Source organism: Mus caroli, unplaced genomic scaffold (assembly GCF_978045245.1).
Source record: "Mus caroli unplaced genomic scaffold, Mus_caroli_1 scaffold_3, whole genome shotgun sequence".
NCBI classification, from domain to species: Eukaryota; Metazoa; Chordata; class Mammalia; order Rodentia; family Muridae; genus Mus; species Mus caroli.
Window position 1 is genome coordinate 18148133 of NW_028227258.1, and position 17023 is coordinate 18165155.

Genomic DNA, 17023 nt, shown 5'->3' on the forward strand with positions numbered 1-17023 from the left:
AAATTTTCAAGGAACCCTTTGGAATTGGATGACAAGATGTAGAAAAGGGGAGAGGGGTTAGAAAAATATCTGAATTTTTTTTTTAAAAAAGTTCTTTAAATGTTTTGAATAAAGAGACACCCACACACAGAAACACACACACACACACACACACTCTACATCTCCTATGCACCGTAGAAGAGTAGTGGAGGCTTTTGAGTTTGATGCTGCCGAGGGAAAGGTGGGGCCACAGTTTTCAGTATGGAGACTGGCAAATACAGTTTAGGAAGCACTGACTGCCATCTTTTTGCACCAGGAGTTTGATGCCAGCCATTGAGCACCGTGCTTTCTTCAGGACCAGTGGCCATTGGTAGGCATCGGTTCTCAAGCACTTGGGACTTGACTCTGTACGGTTTTGTAGTTTTCGTGACAAAACAAAAATGTGTTTGCTGGTCATATATTTTATTGTTCAGTGTTTGGTACTGTTAGTTAAATGAAACAGAAATGGTGACATTGGGAAAAGAACATTATTGGTTTGTTTAAGGCTGGCTGCAAGTTTGAGGTTGGAGGCAGAGGTGCTTTGAACAATCCTGCTAGGGAAAGGATCTGATGATTTCTGCGGTGTGGTTTTTATTTATTTATTTTTATTTTTTCTAATTAGCAATAGTGTACTATTCTTTCAGAGGGAGTTTGTAATGCCTACATGAATGTGTCCGAGCGGGGATCAAATTCCACACTCGCCTTCAGGTTCTTTTGACATAGCACACACCTGTGTGTTCTCTGCTCTGACCTCAGAAGTGTTTGGAAAAGCTTCTGACATCTGATGTGTGGAAACGACAGGCTTCTGACAAGAGACGTTCACAGTGTCCCTGTCTGTGGTGCTTCTGATAAGGTTTACTTTTTAGTAAACGTTATCCCAAGACATGTGAAGAATCCAACATCAAGAGTTCTGGGGTAGGTTCTGTTTAACTTCGTAGTGTTTTCTTGAAGCATTGGGTGAACATGTTACTGATAAATAAGTGCATTTAAATATATTTATAGTAAGATATAAAAGAGCCCTAATAGTTTTGTGTTTTGTTTTTGAAGAAGCCTTTTTCAATTTCCTTTATTATATGCTGTAGAAATGGTGATAAAGAATACAGACCCAGTTAAATTTTATGTTTTTACACAAAATAGGAAAAGCATTGCTTGATGATATACATTGGATCAACACCTGTATTACCCTAAATGTTGTCACATAAGAGACAACATCCAATTCCAGTAAATGTTCTCTGGGTATGAAGCCACTCTGAAATAATTTTCATAGCTGAATTATTGCCCCTTTTGAAACACAGCAGGTATTTTATATGTACTTTTATGTTAGAAGATACAGTAACCTTTTGTATTTCAGCATTCTGCATTGGGTTTTACTAAATTTACAGATTTCTCCTTTCAAAATCAAGCTGCCTTTGTCTCAGCAACAGCAGTTGATGTCTTGCAATCTGTTCAAATGAGTGGTTTCTGCTGTTTATCCTAAAATGCAGATAAATGGCTTTCAGCCCACTGTTTATAGTGGAATAGCTCCTGAAGAGAGTCAGCCTTATCAGCCAGTCTTCATGCCATAACTAATGATCTCTCTGCTTATACCTCCCTGCTGGAGAAAAAGCTTCGCACATTGCAGAGCCAAGAAAGAGCCTAGCACCGCTTGGGTGGGTGGACTGGATGGGAGGGTGCCTACTGGAAGGGTTTCTGACTTCTTTACTGCTAAGAAGCAGAGGGGGAAATCTTGCCTATATTTTTCACATGTACAAAGCTACCATGTTCTGAAATCTAGGGTAAAGGAACAGGAGAAAGTAACCGTAGAGAATAATTCTTTATTCCAAATTGCCTATTTAGTAGCCAATGTCATTTTAGTACTTTCTCGGCCAGTTAATATGAGGATAGGAAGAGAGACGCTTCATAAGAAGCTACTATGGTTTTAATGATGAAAGCAAACGGTGAAAGTAAAGTTTCCCTCTTATAAAAGGGAGAAAGAAAATAAATAGGCTCAACCAATCACTTACAAAGGTGTCTGTCTGTTCATTCCGAAGGTCATTCTGATCTTTCTGTAGAGAAACAAAAACAACTGTCCTAAACAAACTACTTCTGATTTAGTGGGGCTCAATCAGGTTAACTTGTATAGTAGTTAAAGCTGGTATCAGCCTCTGTTTATTTTGCTGGTTTGTGCATGCACATGTGCATGTATACGGGGGTACACAGAGGCATGACCACATGTGTGTGGAAGCTGGAGGGCAACCTTGCCTGCCATTCCTCAGGTGCCTTGGCTGTGCAGCAATGGTCTTGGAGCTCATAAAGTAGACTAGGATAACTGGCCAGCTAGCCTTAGGGATCAGATCCTCCTCCCAGAACACACAGGCTCAAACATGTGCTATCATACTAGGCTTCTCCCGGGCCCCTCACCCTGCAATTTTTGATGAGAATTCTCGGAGACTGAACTCAGGTCCTTGGACTTGCAAGGCATGTGCTCTCCTCAGTGAACCATCCCTCCAGCCCTGATTTGCTTTGTTTTTATGTGGAGTTACAGTTATTGCCAATTGGAAGGACTGCTGCTTGATGGCCGAAACATGTGCTGATGATACATTTTGGCAAACATTTTACTCAATCACATGGTTTCATGGCCCTGGAAGAACACTGGACTGCTGTAGTGGTTGAAGATGGCCACTGTCTTCTGTCTCTGTATTAGAACCATGATGGTTTCCAACACCCCCCCCCCTCCATCATCCCTGTAAGGCATGCTAATCTTTGTTTCCTTTCTTCCTTCTTCGTTTGGAGTTTGATATTATATGCACAATTTACCAGTATATTCAGGGGGAAATAATACAACATACATGTCATCTGCTTTAGGGAACTGTCAGTCAAAAATACACAAATAGGTGGGAGAAAACCATTCTGAAGGGCAGTTATTTTTCACATATCGATTTACTGTCAATCTTTGTTTTTACTTTTTCGTGGTTTATGTATTATAATAACCCACATATTGATGATAATTCTAAAAAGGAAGAAGGAAAAATCTTAAATTTAGAATAAAATGTGTGAAGATATTATTGGCATAAAGGGAAATAATGATAATAAGCCATCATATGTAGTATCCCAGTCCTGGAATTCCAGTATTTAAGACCCTGAGGCAGGAGGATTGACTTGGCTTTCAGGTCAGTATTGGCTACACAGTACATTTCTAGCTAGCCTAGACTACAACATGAAATCTCATCTCAAAAAAATAAAACAATATGTGGAAAGTAGAAAAGGAAAGAAATGTCAAGGAGACCTTTAAAGACTAAACTACTGAGGTGCCGAGTGTTGTACAGTCAAAAATAAAAAATGAAAGTACTTTGAAAAATGTTTTGAAAACCCAAATCATTTTTATCAAAAGAAGGACAGCTTGATCTGCATGAGGCCAGAATGTTCTAGTGTGTGCCTTACACAGATTTAAGATAGCACAGTGTTTATAATAACATAGTGTCACGTAAGATTGCTCCAAATAGTTTCTGCCCAGAATGCAGTACAACTGTTGTTAGCAATCTTCTTCTTACAAATCAAAGTGATGGTGGTGGCAGCTGTGGTGGTGGTGGTGGTGGTGGTGGTGATGGTGGTGGCAGCTGTGGTGGTGGTGGTGGTGATGGTGGTGGCAGCTCTGGTGGTGGTGGTGGTGGTGGTGGTGATGGTGGTGGCAACTGTGGTGGTGGTATGTATGTAGCTGTAGAGGGGTGGTTCACAGCTTTTGAATCTCTATAATAGCCAATTCAGTATAATTAGCATGGACCAATGGTGCCTTGTTTCCCTGTGGTGTCACCAAACTCTGTACTCCAGTCTTCTTCCTCTATGACACTGTCCAGCTTTCGTACTTCACTCAGGATATGCAGCATGGATAAATGGAAACGTTAGGAGAAAACCGACATCAGCACCTCGCACCTTCCTTCCTTGCGCTTGGCACGGATGATGTGTAATTAGATGAGCATTCTAACAGGGCTACCTTTGTGTAAGGGGAAACCACTGAGACTTGTCTAATGCTGATGACAGAATGCACTTATGGGCATAGGGATAATTCTGCCTTAATTTTCTTCTATGAAGATGCCATGCATATACATAGATCTTTTCCTAATTTTAAAACAATTAACTTATATCTGACAACAAAAATAGTACCTAAAAGTCCAAAGCAACAAAAATATTCTTTTAAAATATATATACATATATATGTATATACATTATTATATACATAAATTATAATTACATTGTAGAGTTGATATAATTTTATTATTTCAGGCTTTTATTGTGCCTACAAATATTTTTCATTTTAATTTAATTTTTTTATTTCAGTATTTATTTGTTTTATTTTATTTCTTTTTATTTTTACTTTATGTATTTTGCCTGCAAGTTTGTCTGTGTGATGGTGTCAGATCTTGGAGTTACAACCAGTTGTGAGCTACCATATGGGGGATGGGAATTGAACCAAGGCCCTCTGAAAGAGCAATCAGTACTCCTAACCACTGAATCATCTTTCTAGCCCCCGTTTAGTTTAATTACTTAGTATTAGGAAAAGATGTATGGTTCCTAGACTAAGTTAAAAACTGTTAAATGTGGCAGAGAAGGTAGGCTCAGATACATAGTGTGGCTTTTTTGGCACGGATAAAAAGAATGCCATGGAGCCGGGCATGGTGGCGCACGCTTTTAATCCCAGCAGTCGGGAGGCAGAGGCAGGTGGATTTCTGAGTTTGAGGCTAGCCTGGTCTACAAAGTGAGTTCCAGGACAGCCAGGGCTATACAGAGAAACCCTGTCTCAAAAAGCCAAACAAACAAAAAAATACCATGTTAGTTTTGGCATGAGCGAATGTAACCAGGAGAAAGGGAAACTAACAAACTTGGGGACTCATATGCCATTCTCTGATTGACTCTTAAGGCTCTGTGAGCATAGTGAGTGGCCATTTCTTCTTCATCCTTTCAAGTCTGCAGTACTTTGATGGGTTATACATGAAAGATAATTCCGAATAGGCTTGGCTTTTCTAGCATTCCTGTGGTGACTGTAGAATTTACTTCTGGCTTTATCATGTCTTAACCACATCAGTAGGACGGTTGAGTCTCAAATAAAACTTTTCATACCCAAAACCTTCAACAAGTCAACCCAAATGATATAGCACGTTTGCTTTAAAAAAGAAAAAAGATACAAGCAACTGCAGTCATTTGGTCTGTCTTTCCAATAGCAGGAAAGGTTTGAAATTACAAAGGGAATCTGTAAACAATCCCTGAAGAAGGACCTAAATGTGAAATTATGCTGAAGCTGTATAGGAAACACTGTGTACTACAACAGTGTCCTGGAGAGTGGTGTTATTAATGTGGCCCTGTAGGTATTTAAGTGACGAATTTCAAACTATTTTCTGACTTGCATAAAATCAGAGAAAGCTCTTAACCATCTGATTTTCAAATGAGGCATAGCAATACCCTGTGGTCTTTCTGTCTGTCTCTGTCTCTGTCTCCCTCCCTCCCTTCCTCCTCCCTTCTCCCTCCCTCCCTCTCTCCCTCCCTTCCTCCTCCCTTCTCTCTCCCTCCCTCCCTCCCTCTTCTTCCCCCCTCTCCCTCTCTCTCCCTCCTTTCCTCCCTCCCTCCTTTCCTCCCTCCCTCCTCCTCTCTCTCCCCCTCCCTCTTTCCCCCTCTCTCTCGCTCCCCCCTCCATTCCAGGGTTTTCTTTTCTCTTTTACCTTTCCACTGTCAGACAACATACTGTGCACCCCAGAGCACGGCCTGACTGTAGTAATCTCCTTGGCCAGCTCATAATCAAAGGAGGGACTGAGGGAAACAGCTGAGCTGCATTAGGCAGCCTCAGACTGGGACACATTTCTGAACTGCTGAATAACACAGCACAGGTGCAGGATTAATGCTGCCCATGGTGCTGGGCTTTTTAGTGGGAACCTTAGAAATTCTGTATCTCCTTTTCATGTCTCATCCCAGGAAACTTGGCAACCAGACATCACACACACAGACATCACGCACACAGAAATTAAAAAAAAAAAAAGTGGGTAGTGAGAGAAACTTTCTGTCTTACAGTTTCTTGCGTCCTTCTCCAAGAAATGTAAGCTCCACAAAGCCAGTCCTTGTACATGCCCATGTGTGCACATGCATGTGCACCCCCACATGCACACACAGACACAACAAGCATGTGTGCATATGCACACAGTTTTGACTTTTTCTTAGCTCAGAAAGTGGAATGGAACAAATGAGAGGACTAAAACATCTGACACACAAAACCCAAATGACAAAAGTATGGTTTAGCTTCTCTGTCCTGACAAGTGTATTGTTTACTCTCCTTTATGACAGTTGAAACATTGCATACATTATTTAAGCTTTCATATTAAATGTATTGAACTCAGGCTGTCATTGCACCAGCATTGTCCAAAAATATTTAAAGTCAAATGTTATGATTGTGTAAAGTCCTTGTAGCATCCTTTATTTATAGCTTTTGACATTCTAAGTTCCTTTATTGAAATGGCATTCCATCCTCAATTTATAGATTATAAACATCAGAATTACATTTTTATAATTCTTTTCTTTTTCTTCCTTCCCTCCCTCCTTCTCTCCTTCCTTCCCTCTCTCTCCCTCTCCTTCTCCGTCTCTCTTTCTTTCTTTCCTTCCTTCCTTCCTTTCCTTCCTTCCTTCCTTCCTTCCTTCCTTCTTTCTCTATATGGCCTGGCTGACCTTGAATGCCTCCTCCTCCTCATGTCGCTACTTCCTGAGAACTAGGATCATAGGCATACACCATAACACCCATTCATATCTGATGCTAGAACTTAATGAATCCTAGACAAGTCCTGGACCAACTGAGCTACATCCCAGCCTTCAAATACTACTTTAAGAGACAAAGTTTAAAAGTATGAATACAAGGACTTAAATATGATTCCAAATGAAGGTTTTGTAAAAATAGTATGTAAGCCATTTTTAATATAGATGGCTATAATTAATTTTAATAAGAAAATGTACACCCTTGGAACAACAAGAGAAATGTCTTTTAGTAATTTATACCAATTTCGGTTTGGTTTCTAGAAAATTTTTCTATAAGATATGCAGTGTAGGAAAAATAAACAAATAAACAAGCACCACCAACAACAGCAAAGACCAGAGCCTTATGCACAGCGTGTACATTCTCAGCAGTTCATTTACAGAATTTTCTTGAGACTCTATGAAGGGCTTTGAATATTTTAATTTTATTTCAGTTAATTTTGTCATCATAAATAAACTGTTAAGTACACTGGTAATGATTGTAGGGTTTGTTTTTAATTTTGTAGAGAGGAAATATGTATCTGGTACAGGCAGACAAACTTCCTATCTTTCTGACTCCACGGTTACACTTTTATTATTGCATATATTGTATATACAACCTGTTCAGTTTAAACTGGCATTATGCTTCAGGATGTCCTGGGCTCGTTTGGCAGTACCACAGAGTAAGTTCTGGCACACTGGCAAGTTGAACATCCACCTTGATTAGCCCCAGCACTCTCAGAAACGGGGAACTGAAGGTACGAGCACCTCAGAAAGCCACAGCTCCTGGCTTGAAAATGGCCCAGGACCTAGCTGTTTTTATGGCGTTATCTTCCTTGAACCCACTGCTCAGTTTCTTTTCCAGCATTGTTGACCTAACTGACATATTAAGTAGGTGTGCCCATAAGGATTCAGCATGACGTTTAATGTCTGAACACATCATGGTGACTTGCTAACTGGCTCGTTTCCTTATGTTGAAGATTGTATCAAAGTGCTTATAACTACTTTATGTTCTAAAATATTTTGCATAATGTTATGTTGCAGTAAACATTTTTATTGACTCTCTGTAAGTTCAAAAGCATTACAAAGTCTGGGCAAAAGCCTAGCCGTTGTCTAAAATATAGGAGTGATGGTACTATACCTTTAAGTTCCTCTACGCTGACTCGGGCTCATAATTCTGCATCAGTGCAAAATAAGTGCGTGCAAATGTAGCTCGGCATGAATTAACACCACAAAAAAAAACAAGTGAGGCAGCGTTTACTTTCATTCAGTTGCTTTGTGATCTCTAGCAGGTTTTGAGCCTGATATTATAACGTGGGCATTTTGATCGTTCAACACATCCAGAGTGGTGTGGTAATGTGAGTGTGCATGCATAGGGAAAGAGGCACAGTGGTGGGGAACAGGGACGTGCATAGGTGTTTCATGAGAAAGGCCCTGTTTTCTAACTCTGGTCCATCCCTTAAGGCTCTAGCCAATGAATACTGTCATTCTTTATGGAGGCTTAGTTAGTCACTAAGGCCAATTAGTAAGAGGGTAGCTGAGTTGAGTGGGGGAGCCCATTTGTCAGGCTCCATTGGTCAGTGACCATATCTGTCACTTGACAGTCTCTTAGCAATAACATCGCTGGGAACCAGGGCCTTTCCATTCAACTCTGAGTCTCGAAAAGCAAGCTTCTCCTCCTTCCCCCTGCCCCCCCCCCATATGCAGTTTTCCTCTGGTCATTTTAAAATCAAAATTCCATTTGTCAGTTTTCTAAAATATTAGACAAACAACTAACTGTTCAAAGAAATAAACAGGTATTTAAACCACCAACTGGAAATAAAAAGGAACTTTATTGACATTATTAAATATACGAATGGGAACAAGGATTGCTAGCAGATTTCAACAATTCAGCACTTTAGCTTATTCTCCCACTTCTTTACCCAAGACAATGTGCAAACCTTTGATTTCCACTTCTTGCTCCTGTCTGCCCTCTAATGGAAATTTTGTAGAATAGAAAAGACAGCCAACATTTCAAGACTTTAACAATGATAATAGAGTGGAAAGGAAATTCTAATGTGGAAAGGAAAAAAAAAAATCACAGGGTCCAACCCTTAGTCAAAAAACTACAGGCAACTAATGAGATGTTCTTTTAATAAAACATCTGATATTTGGGCTATTTTCATTGTTTCTGATGTGCTTATCTTGATAGTTACATATTTAACCCTCTGCTTCCTATTTCAGCATTATCATTGTTAAAAATGTATTACATTTTAAACAAAATGATTATTTTTTGTAAGTGCATGTAATAAATTGCTATTTTTTAGGCAATAGTGATATATACTGTTTTGCTTATAGCCCTGAAACCCTGACTTCTATCTGTGAGGTTTTTATCTGTGGATTTTATTTGAGTTCAGTGCAATATGATATATGAAACTAACCCTTTTATAAATCCCTTCCCACAATTATAACTTTAAAGCCACACAGCTTCTAATTGGCTGTTCTGCACTACTGTGGATAGGCTATTCAGGGACTGCATGGCCTTTCTTTGGTTTGCATAGCCTGTGATGGGTCCAACGGGTCTGATCACGGCATTGATGATCTAAACTCTCACATCTGCTCTCTTCAGTATTCTTTTCCGGTTTTTACTCAATTTGTCCTGAGTTTTCTGGCAACTGTGAACTGTGACCTCATTCCTAGTAAATTAACTACGGACTAATAAATATCAACTGCATATACATCTATAAATTATCTCCTTGATCTGACTATCCAGACAGACACAAGGCACTCCTCACTAGTTCTGCCATATTGACAGCTTGCCATTTAATCAGTGGTAATCTAGTCGGAAGGAGGCACTTTCTCATCTCTCTGCCTTCGTTTACTTAGGTCATGTTGTATGGAAACCACCTTGGGTAGTTGAATGCTACCTATGTTTAAGTAATTATTAAATTATTGTCTCAATTATGAGTTAGTGATAGTTACCTATCTTTTTGGTGTTGTTAATGCCTTTCTGGTTTAAAACAGCTTGCATTCTGTCTGCATAAGGATTAAATGCAATGATGCATCTTCATCGTCTTTATATGTGGAGCAGCTTTTACTTGAGTTTTTTTCAGTGTTTCTAAGTTGGCTTTTGATTTAAAAAAAAAAAAAAAGGATCCTTAGAGTTACTAGACTTGGATATTTGTCTTTTGTAACTGAAGTGCTTGACCTAAGATTGTCTGTAAAATATTTCAGGCTGAGTATTCATGAGACATAATATAGTGTTTAGAACTATTATTAGAGTGTTGTTGTTGTTTTGTTTTTAATTTCAGGATATTTGCTTCTCTATAAGGAGACACCTTTGGGGTGGGACTGAGGTTTAAATGAGAATTAACCTGTTTCATTTTCTATGGACAGTATAGATTGCCTGAGAGTAAATTTATGAAATATTTTAAAACAGTTTTACATGAAAGCTTATAAACATTGAACTATGTGACTTAGCATTTAAACATTAAAAAGATTTGGGGGAGGGCTAGAAAGATGGCTCAGCAGTTATGAGCACTGTTGCTCTATCGGAGGTCCTGAATTCAATTCCCAGTAACGACATGGTGGCTCACAACCATCTGTAATGGGATCCTATGACATATTCTAGTGTGTCTAAAGACAGTTACAGTGTACTCACATACACAAAATAAATAAGTCTTTAAAAGAAAGGATTTGGGGTTTGAGGATATTTCAGATTTGAGGTTGTTGGGATTGTTTAACCTATAATGAATAGCTTGTTGATAATCAACAATATAGAATGAAGTAGGCTTATTTTCCAAAAACTTTCACAAACATGCACATAAACACACAAAAGCATGGTCAACCAACTGGGCATGGCTGGCTTGTACCTGTAGTCCTAGTACTCAGTAGAGTGAGTTAGGAGGATTTCAAGCTGAGGACATTTTTAACTACGGAGTGAATTCAAGGCTAGCCTGGGCTATATAATGAGACATCACCTTGAAAGAAAAGAGAAAACCAAACCAAAGCAAAGCTTGCCATTAAACCATTAGTATACTTAATGTCAGTGCTGCCAAGAACCCATTCACATGGCTCAACAGTGAGTCCCATGTGTGATGATGAGCTAAGGAACATGGCCATCTGTAACATGAAACTTTTATTTTTCTGGTTTTTTTCCTTGTTCATGTTTTTCATTCCATATCAGGATGTGGAAACAACCTCTTCCCCATTTTGAACAGAAAGGCAGTTTGTAAATTCACTTAAATTACCTCTTAACCATGATCGGTCTGATTTGCTAGCCCACAGATAAGTTCAGGTATAGAAACAGGAGTTACAGCCCATTTGGATGCAAAGAGGAAATTTCATGATGTAAAATTATTTCTCATAGATAATTTTTCTTCAACAGGTCAGCTATCAGCATAATGGTATGAGGCCAACCTCATGTCTCTCATGTACTTGCTTTAGTACAATGTAGAGATACTTACATTTCAACTAGTGTTTTCCAGTTACAATGACATCTATGCCTGTTTGCATTTCTCTTTAAAAAGTCTCCCCAATATCTCTAAATTAACATTCACACTGATACCCATGGCCTTTAGGCTTCGCACAATGGGAAGGATAACTGGATTCTTTCTCTACACCTTCACCATTGTCTACACACATATCTGCTCATATGCGGTACATGGGTAGAAATATCAGTTCCCACATAGTATGTTTCTATCACATATTCATTTTCAAACTGCACAATCAACACAAATAAAAAAAATGCATGTGTCATTCTGTTAATAATACATCATGACTATCTCCATTTCAAGGTCTTGTGACCTGCCTTTAAGGGGGTATTAGATTGAATCCTACTGACTTACAATATGTAGAATATTCATCTTCCTGGAAAGTTGGGTTTCCACTTGCCAAAGGCTCATTCCTTTATCTAAATCTCATAGGGATAGATTATCTCTTCCAGGAGATTTTTGATAACGGTGTATAGAAAGTACTTTGATACCTTGAATATTAAACTACATTTTGCTACCTTCATATTTGATTCATATTTTGCCCACATGTTGACCTTCACATATTGTATACTTTTCACCCAAATTTTTGGCCACTCTCTTAATCATGAGTGTAGTTTTAGTTTTAATTATGTGAGAATACAATGCCATTCTCAATTTTATTTTATCTTTTTGGTTTTTTATTTTTTTTTTATTGTTGTTGGTTTTGTTGTTGTTGTGGTGGTTTTGTTTTGTTTTGTTTTTATGAAACAGGGTTTCTCTGTATAGCCCTGGCTGTCCTGGAACTTACTTTGTAGACCAGGCTGGCCTCGAACTGAACTCAGAAATCAACCTGCCTCTGCCTCCCGAGTGCTGGGATTAAAGGCATGTGCCACTACGCCCGGCCTTATTTTATCTTTAATTGAAAATAGATTTCTGCAATTGCCATTTCAATCTTATTTTTATTTCTTTCACTCTTGACTCCGATTCTTTACAAACTGAAGGTCTTTTTTAATTCTGAAAATTTACATACTAGAATGCAGGTCTCTGCTGGGTGGTTTTATGTCAACTTGAAAGCTAGAGTCATCTGAGAGAATGGAGCCTAGATGGAGAAAATGCCTTCATAAGATCAGGCTGTAGGCAAGCCTATAAGGCATTTTCTTAAATTGTAATTACTTTGGGAGAGCAGAGTCCATTGCAGATGGTGCCATCCCTGGGCTAATGGTCCTGTATACTATACCAAAGTAGGCTGAGCAAGCCATGAGGAACAAGCCAGTAAGCAGCATCCCTCCGTGGCCTCCTATTTGTTTCTGCTTCCAAGTTTCTGCCCTGACTTCCCTGGATAGAGTTAGAAGCTGTAAGGTGAAATAAACTCTTTCCCTCCAAAATCATGTTCCCATAGTTGGTTGTTTACTACCAGTAGGTACTGGGAATTGAACCAGAGTCCTGTGTAAAACAGCAAATATTCTTGACCTTTGAGCCATCACTCCAGCCCCATCATTCTGATTCTTTTTTTTTTTTATATATTTTTATTACATATTTTCCTCAATTACATTTCCAATGCTATCCCAAAAGTCCCCCATAGCGCCCCCCACTTCCCTACCCACCCATTCCCATTCTTTTGGCCCTGGCATTCCCCTATATTGGGGCATATAAAGTTTGCAAGTCCAATGGGCCTCTCTTTCCATTGATGGCCGACTAGGCCATCTTTCGATACATATGCAGCTAGAGACAAGAGCTCCGGAGTTCTGGTTAGTACATCATGTTGTTCCAACAATAGGGTTGCAGATCCCTTTAGCTCCTTGGGTACTTTCTCTAGCTTCTCCATTGGGAGCCCTGTGATACATCCAATAGCTGACTGTGAACATCCACTCCTGTGTTTGCTAGGCCCCGGCATCGTCTCACAAGAGACAGCTATATTTGGGTCCTTTCAGCAAAATCTTGCTAGTGTATGCAATGGTGTCAGCTTTTAGAAGCTGATTATGGGATGGATCCCTGGATACGGCAGTCTCTAAATGGTCCATCCTTTCATCACAGCTACGAACTTTGTCTCTGTAACTCCTTCCCTGGGTGTTTTGTTCCCAATTCTAAGAAGGTGCACAGTGTCCACACTTTGGTCTTCATTCTTCTTGAGTTTCATGCGTTTAGCAAATTGTATCTTATATCTTGGGTATCCTAAGTTTTGGGCTAATATCCACTTATCAGTGAATACATATTGTGTGAGTTCTTTTGTGATTGTGTTACTTCACTCAAGATGATGCCCTCCAGGTCCATCCATTTGGCTAGGAATTTCATAAATTCATTCTTTTTAATAGCTGAGTAGTACTCCATTGTGTAAATGTACCATAATTTCTGTATCCATTCCTCTGTTGAGGGACATCTGGGTTCTTTCCAGCTTCTGGCTATTATAAATAGGGCTGCTATGAACATAGTGGAGCATGTGTCCTTTTTACCGGTTGGGACATCTTCTGGATATATGCCCAGGAGAGGTATTGCTGGATCCTCCGGTAGTACTATGTCCAATTTTCTGAGGAACCGCCAGACTGATTTCCAGAGTGGTTGTACAAGCTTGCAATCCCACCAACAATGGAGGAGTGTTCCTCTTTCTCCACATCCTCGCCAGCATCTGCTGTCACCTGAATTTTTGATCTTAGCCATTCTGACTGGTGTGAGGTGGAATCTCAGGGTTGTTTTGATTTGCATTTCCCTGATGATTAAGGATGTTGAACATTTTTTCAGGTGTTTCTCTGCCATTCGGTATTCCTCAGGTGAGAATTCTTTGTTCAGTTCTGAGCCCCATTTTTTAATGGGGTTATTTGACTTTCTGGAGTCCACCTTCTTGAGTTCTTTATATATATTGGATATTAGTCCCTTATCTGATTTAGGGTAGGTGAAGATCCTTTCCCAGTCTGTTGGTGGTTTTTTTGTCTTATTGATGGTGTCTTTAGCCTTGCAGAAGCTTTGCAGTTTCATGAGGTCCCACTTGTCAATTCTCGATCTTACAGCACAGGCCATTACTGTTCTATTCAGGAATTTTTCCCCTGTGCCCATATCTTCAAGGCTTTTCCCCACTTTCTCCTCTATAAGTTTCAGTGTCTCTGGTTTTATGTGAAGTTCCTTGATCCACTTAGACTTGACCTTAGTACAAGGAGATAGGAATGGATCGATTCGCATTCTTCTACATGTTAACAACCAGTTGTGCCAGCACCATTTGTTGAAAATGCTGTCTTTCTTCCACTGGATGTTTTTAGCTCCCTTGTCGAAGATCAAGTGACCGTAGGTGTGTGGGTTCATTTCTGGGTCTTCAATTCTATTCCATTGGTCTATTTGTCTGTCACTATACCAGTACCATGCAGTTTTTATCACAATTGCTCTGTAGTAGAGCTTTAGGTCCGGCATGGTGATTCCACCAGAGGTTCTTTTATCCTTGAGAAGAGTTTTTGCTATCCTAGGTTTTTTGTTATTCCAGATGAATTTGCAGATTGCACTTTCTAATTCGTTGAAGAATTGATTTGGAATTTTGATGGGGATTGCATTGAATCTGTAGATTGCTTTTGGCAAGATAGCCATTTTTACAATGTTGATCCTGCCAATCCATGAGCATGGGAGATCTTTCCATCTTCTGAGATCTTCTAGAATTTCTTTCTTCAGAGACTTGAAGTTTTTATTATACAGATCTTTCACTTCCTTAGTTAGAGTCACGCCAAGATATTTTATATTATTTGTGACTATTGAGAAGGGTGTTGTTTCCCTAATTTCTTTCTCAGCCTGTTTATTCTTTGTGTAGAGAAAGGCCATTGATTTGTTTGAGTTAATTTTATATCCAGCTACTTCACCGAAGCTGTTTATCAGGCTTAGGAGTTCTCTGGTGGAATTTTTAGGGTCACTTATATATACTATCATATCATCTGCAAAAAGTGATATTTTGACTTCATCTTTTCCAATTTGTATCCCTTTGATCTCCTTTTGTTGTCGAATTGCTCTGGCTAGGACTTCAAGTACAATGTTGAATAGGTATGGAGAAAGTGGACAGCCTTGTCTAGTCCCTGATTTTAGAGTGATTGCTTCAAGCTTCTCACCATTTACTTTGATGTTGGCTACTGGTTTGCTGTAGATTGCTTTTATCATGTTTAGGTATGGGCCTTGAATTCCTGATCTTTCCAAGACTTTTATCATGAATGGGTGTTGGATCTTGTCAAATGCTTTTTCCGCATCTAACGAGATGACCATGTGGTTTTTGTCTTTGAGTTTGTTTATATACTGGATTACGTTGATGGATTTCCGTATATTGAACCATCCCTGCATCCCTGGGATGAAACCTACTTGGTCAGGATGGATGATTGTTTTGATGTGTTCTTGGATTCGGTTAGCAAGAACTTTATTGAGGATTTTTGCATCAATATTCATAAGGGATATTGGTCTGAAGTTTTCTATCTTTGTTGGGTCTTTTTGTGGTTTAGGTATCAGAGTAATTGTGGCTTCATAGAATGAGTTGGGTAGAGTACCTTCTGTTTCTATTTTGTGGAATAGTTTGTGAAGAACTGGGATTAGATCTTCTTTGAAGGTCTGATAGAACTCTGCACTAAACCCATCTGGTCCTGGGCTTTTTTTAGTTGGGAGACTATTAATGACTGCTTCTATTTCTTTGGGGGATATAGGGCTGTTTAGATCATTAACCTGATCTTGATTCAACTTTGGTACCTGGTATCTGTCTAGGAACTTCTCCATTTCATCCAGGTTCTCCAGTTTTGTTGAGTATAGCCTTTGGTAGAAGGATCTGATGGTGTTTTGGATGTCTTCAGGATCTGTTGTTATGTCTCCTTTTTCATTTCTGATTTTGTTAATTAGGATGCTTTCCCTGTGCCCTCTAGTGAGTCTGACTAAGGGTTTATCTATCTTGTTGATTTTCTCAAAGAACCAGCTCCTTGATTGGTTGATTCTTTGAATAGTTTTTCTTGTTTCCACTTGGTTGATTTCACCCCTGAGTTTGATTATTTCCTGCCGTCTACTCCTCTTGGGTGAATTTGCTTCCTTTTTTTCTAGTGCTTTTAGGTGTGTTGTCAAGCTGCTAATGTGTGCTCTCTCTAGTTTCCTTTTAGAGGCACTCAGAGCTATGAGTTTTCCTCTTAGAAATGCTTTCATTGCGTCCCATAAGTTTGGGTATGTTGTGGCTTCATTTTCATTGAACTCTAAAAAGTCCTTAATTTCTTTCTTTATTCCTTCCTTGACCAAGGTATCATTGAGAAGAGTGTTGTTCAGTTTCCACGTGAAGGTTGGCTTTCTATTATTTATTTTGTTATTGAAGATCAGCCTTAGTCCATGGTGATCTGATAGGATGCATGGGACAATTTCAATATTTTTGTATCTGTTGAGGCCTGCTTTGTGACCAATTATGTGGTCAATTTTGGAGAGGGTACCATGAGGTGCTGAGAAGAAGGTATATCCTTTTGTTTTAGGATAGAATGTTCTGTAGATATCTGCCAGATCCATTTGATTCATAATTTCTCTTAGTTTCACTGTGTCCCTGTTTAGTTTCTGTTTCCATGATCTGTCCATTGGTGAAAGTGGTGTGTTGAAGTCTCCCACTATTATTGTATGAGGTGCAATGTGTGCTTTGAGCTTTACTAAAGTTTCTTTAGTGAATGTGGCTGCCTTCGTATTTGGAGCATAGATATTCAGGATTGATAGTTCCTCTTGGAGGATTTTACCTTTGATGAGTATGAAGTGTCCCTCCCTGTCTTTTTTAATGACTTTGGGTTGGAAGTCAATCTTATCAGATATTAGAATGGCTACTCCAGCTTGTTTCTTCATGC

General features: G+C 39.2%; 1 protein-coding gene across 7 annotated transcripts in view; it reads left to right on the top strand.

Moving 5' to 3' along the window:
- Nucleotides 1–17023, top strand: part of Bmpr1b (bone morphogenetic protein receptor type 1B) — a 335320-nt gene that overhangs the window by 268422 nt on the left and 49875 nt on the right. The window contains exon 2 of one of the 7 annotated variants that reach the window (XM_085835484.1): nt 775–933. The exons of 5 other annotated variants lie outside the window; for them this stretch is intronic. The gene's annotated coding sequence lies outside the window, so the exon portion shown is untranslated. Of the gene's footprint in view, nt 1–689; nt 934–17023 lie in introns of those variants that run through there. One more of the 7 variants, XM_085835485.1, reaches the window with a different exon arrangement.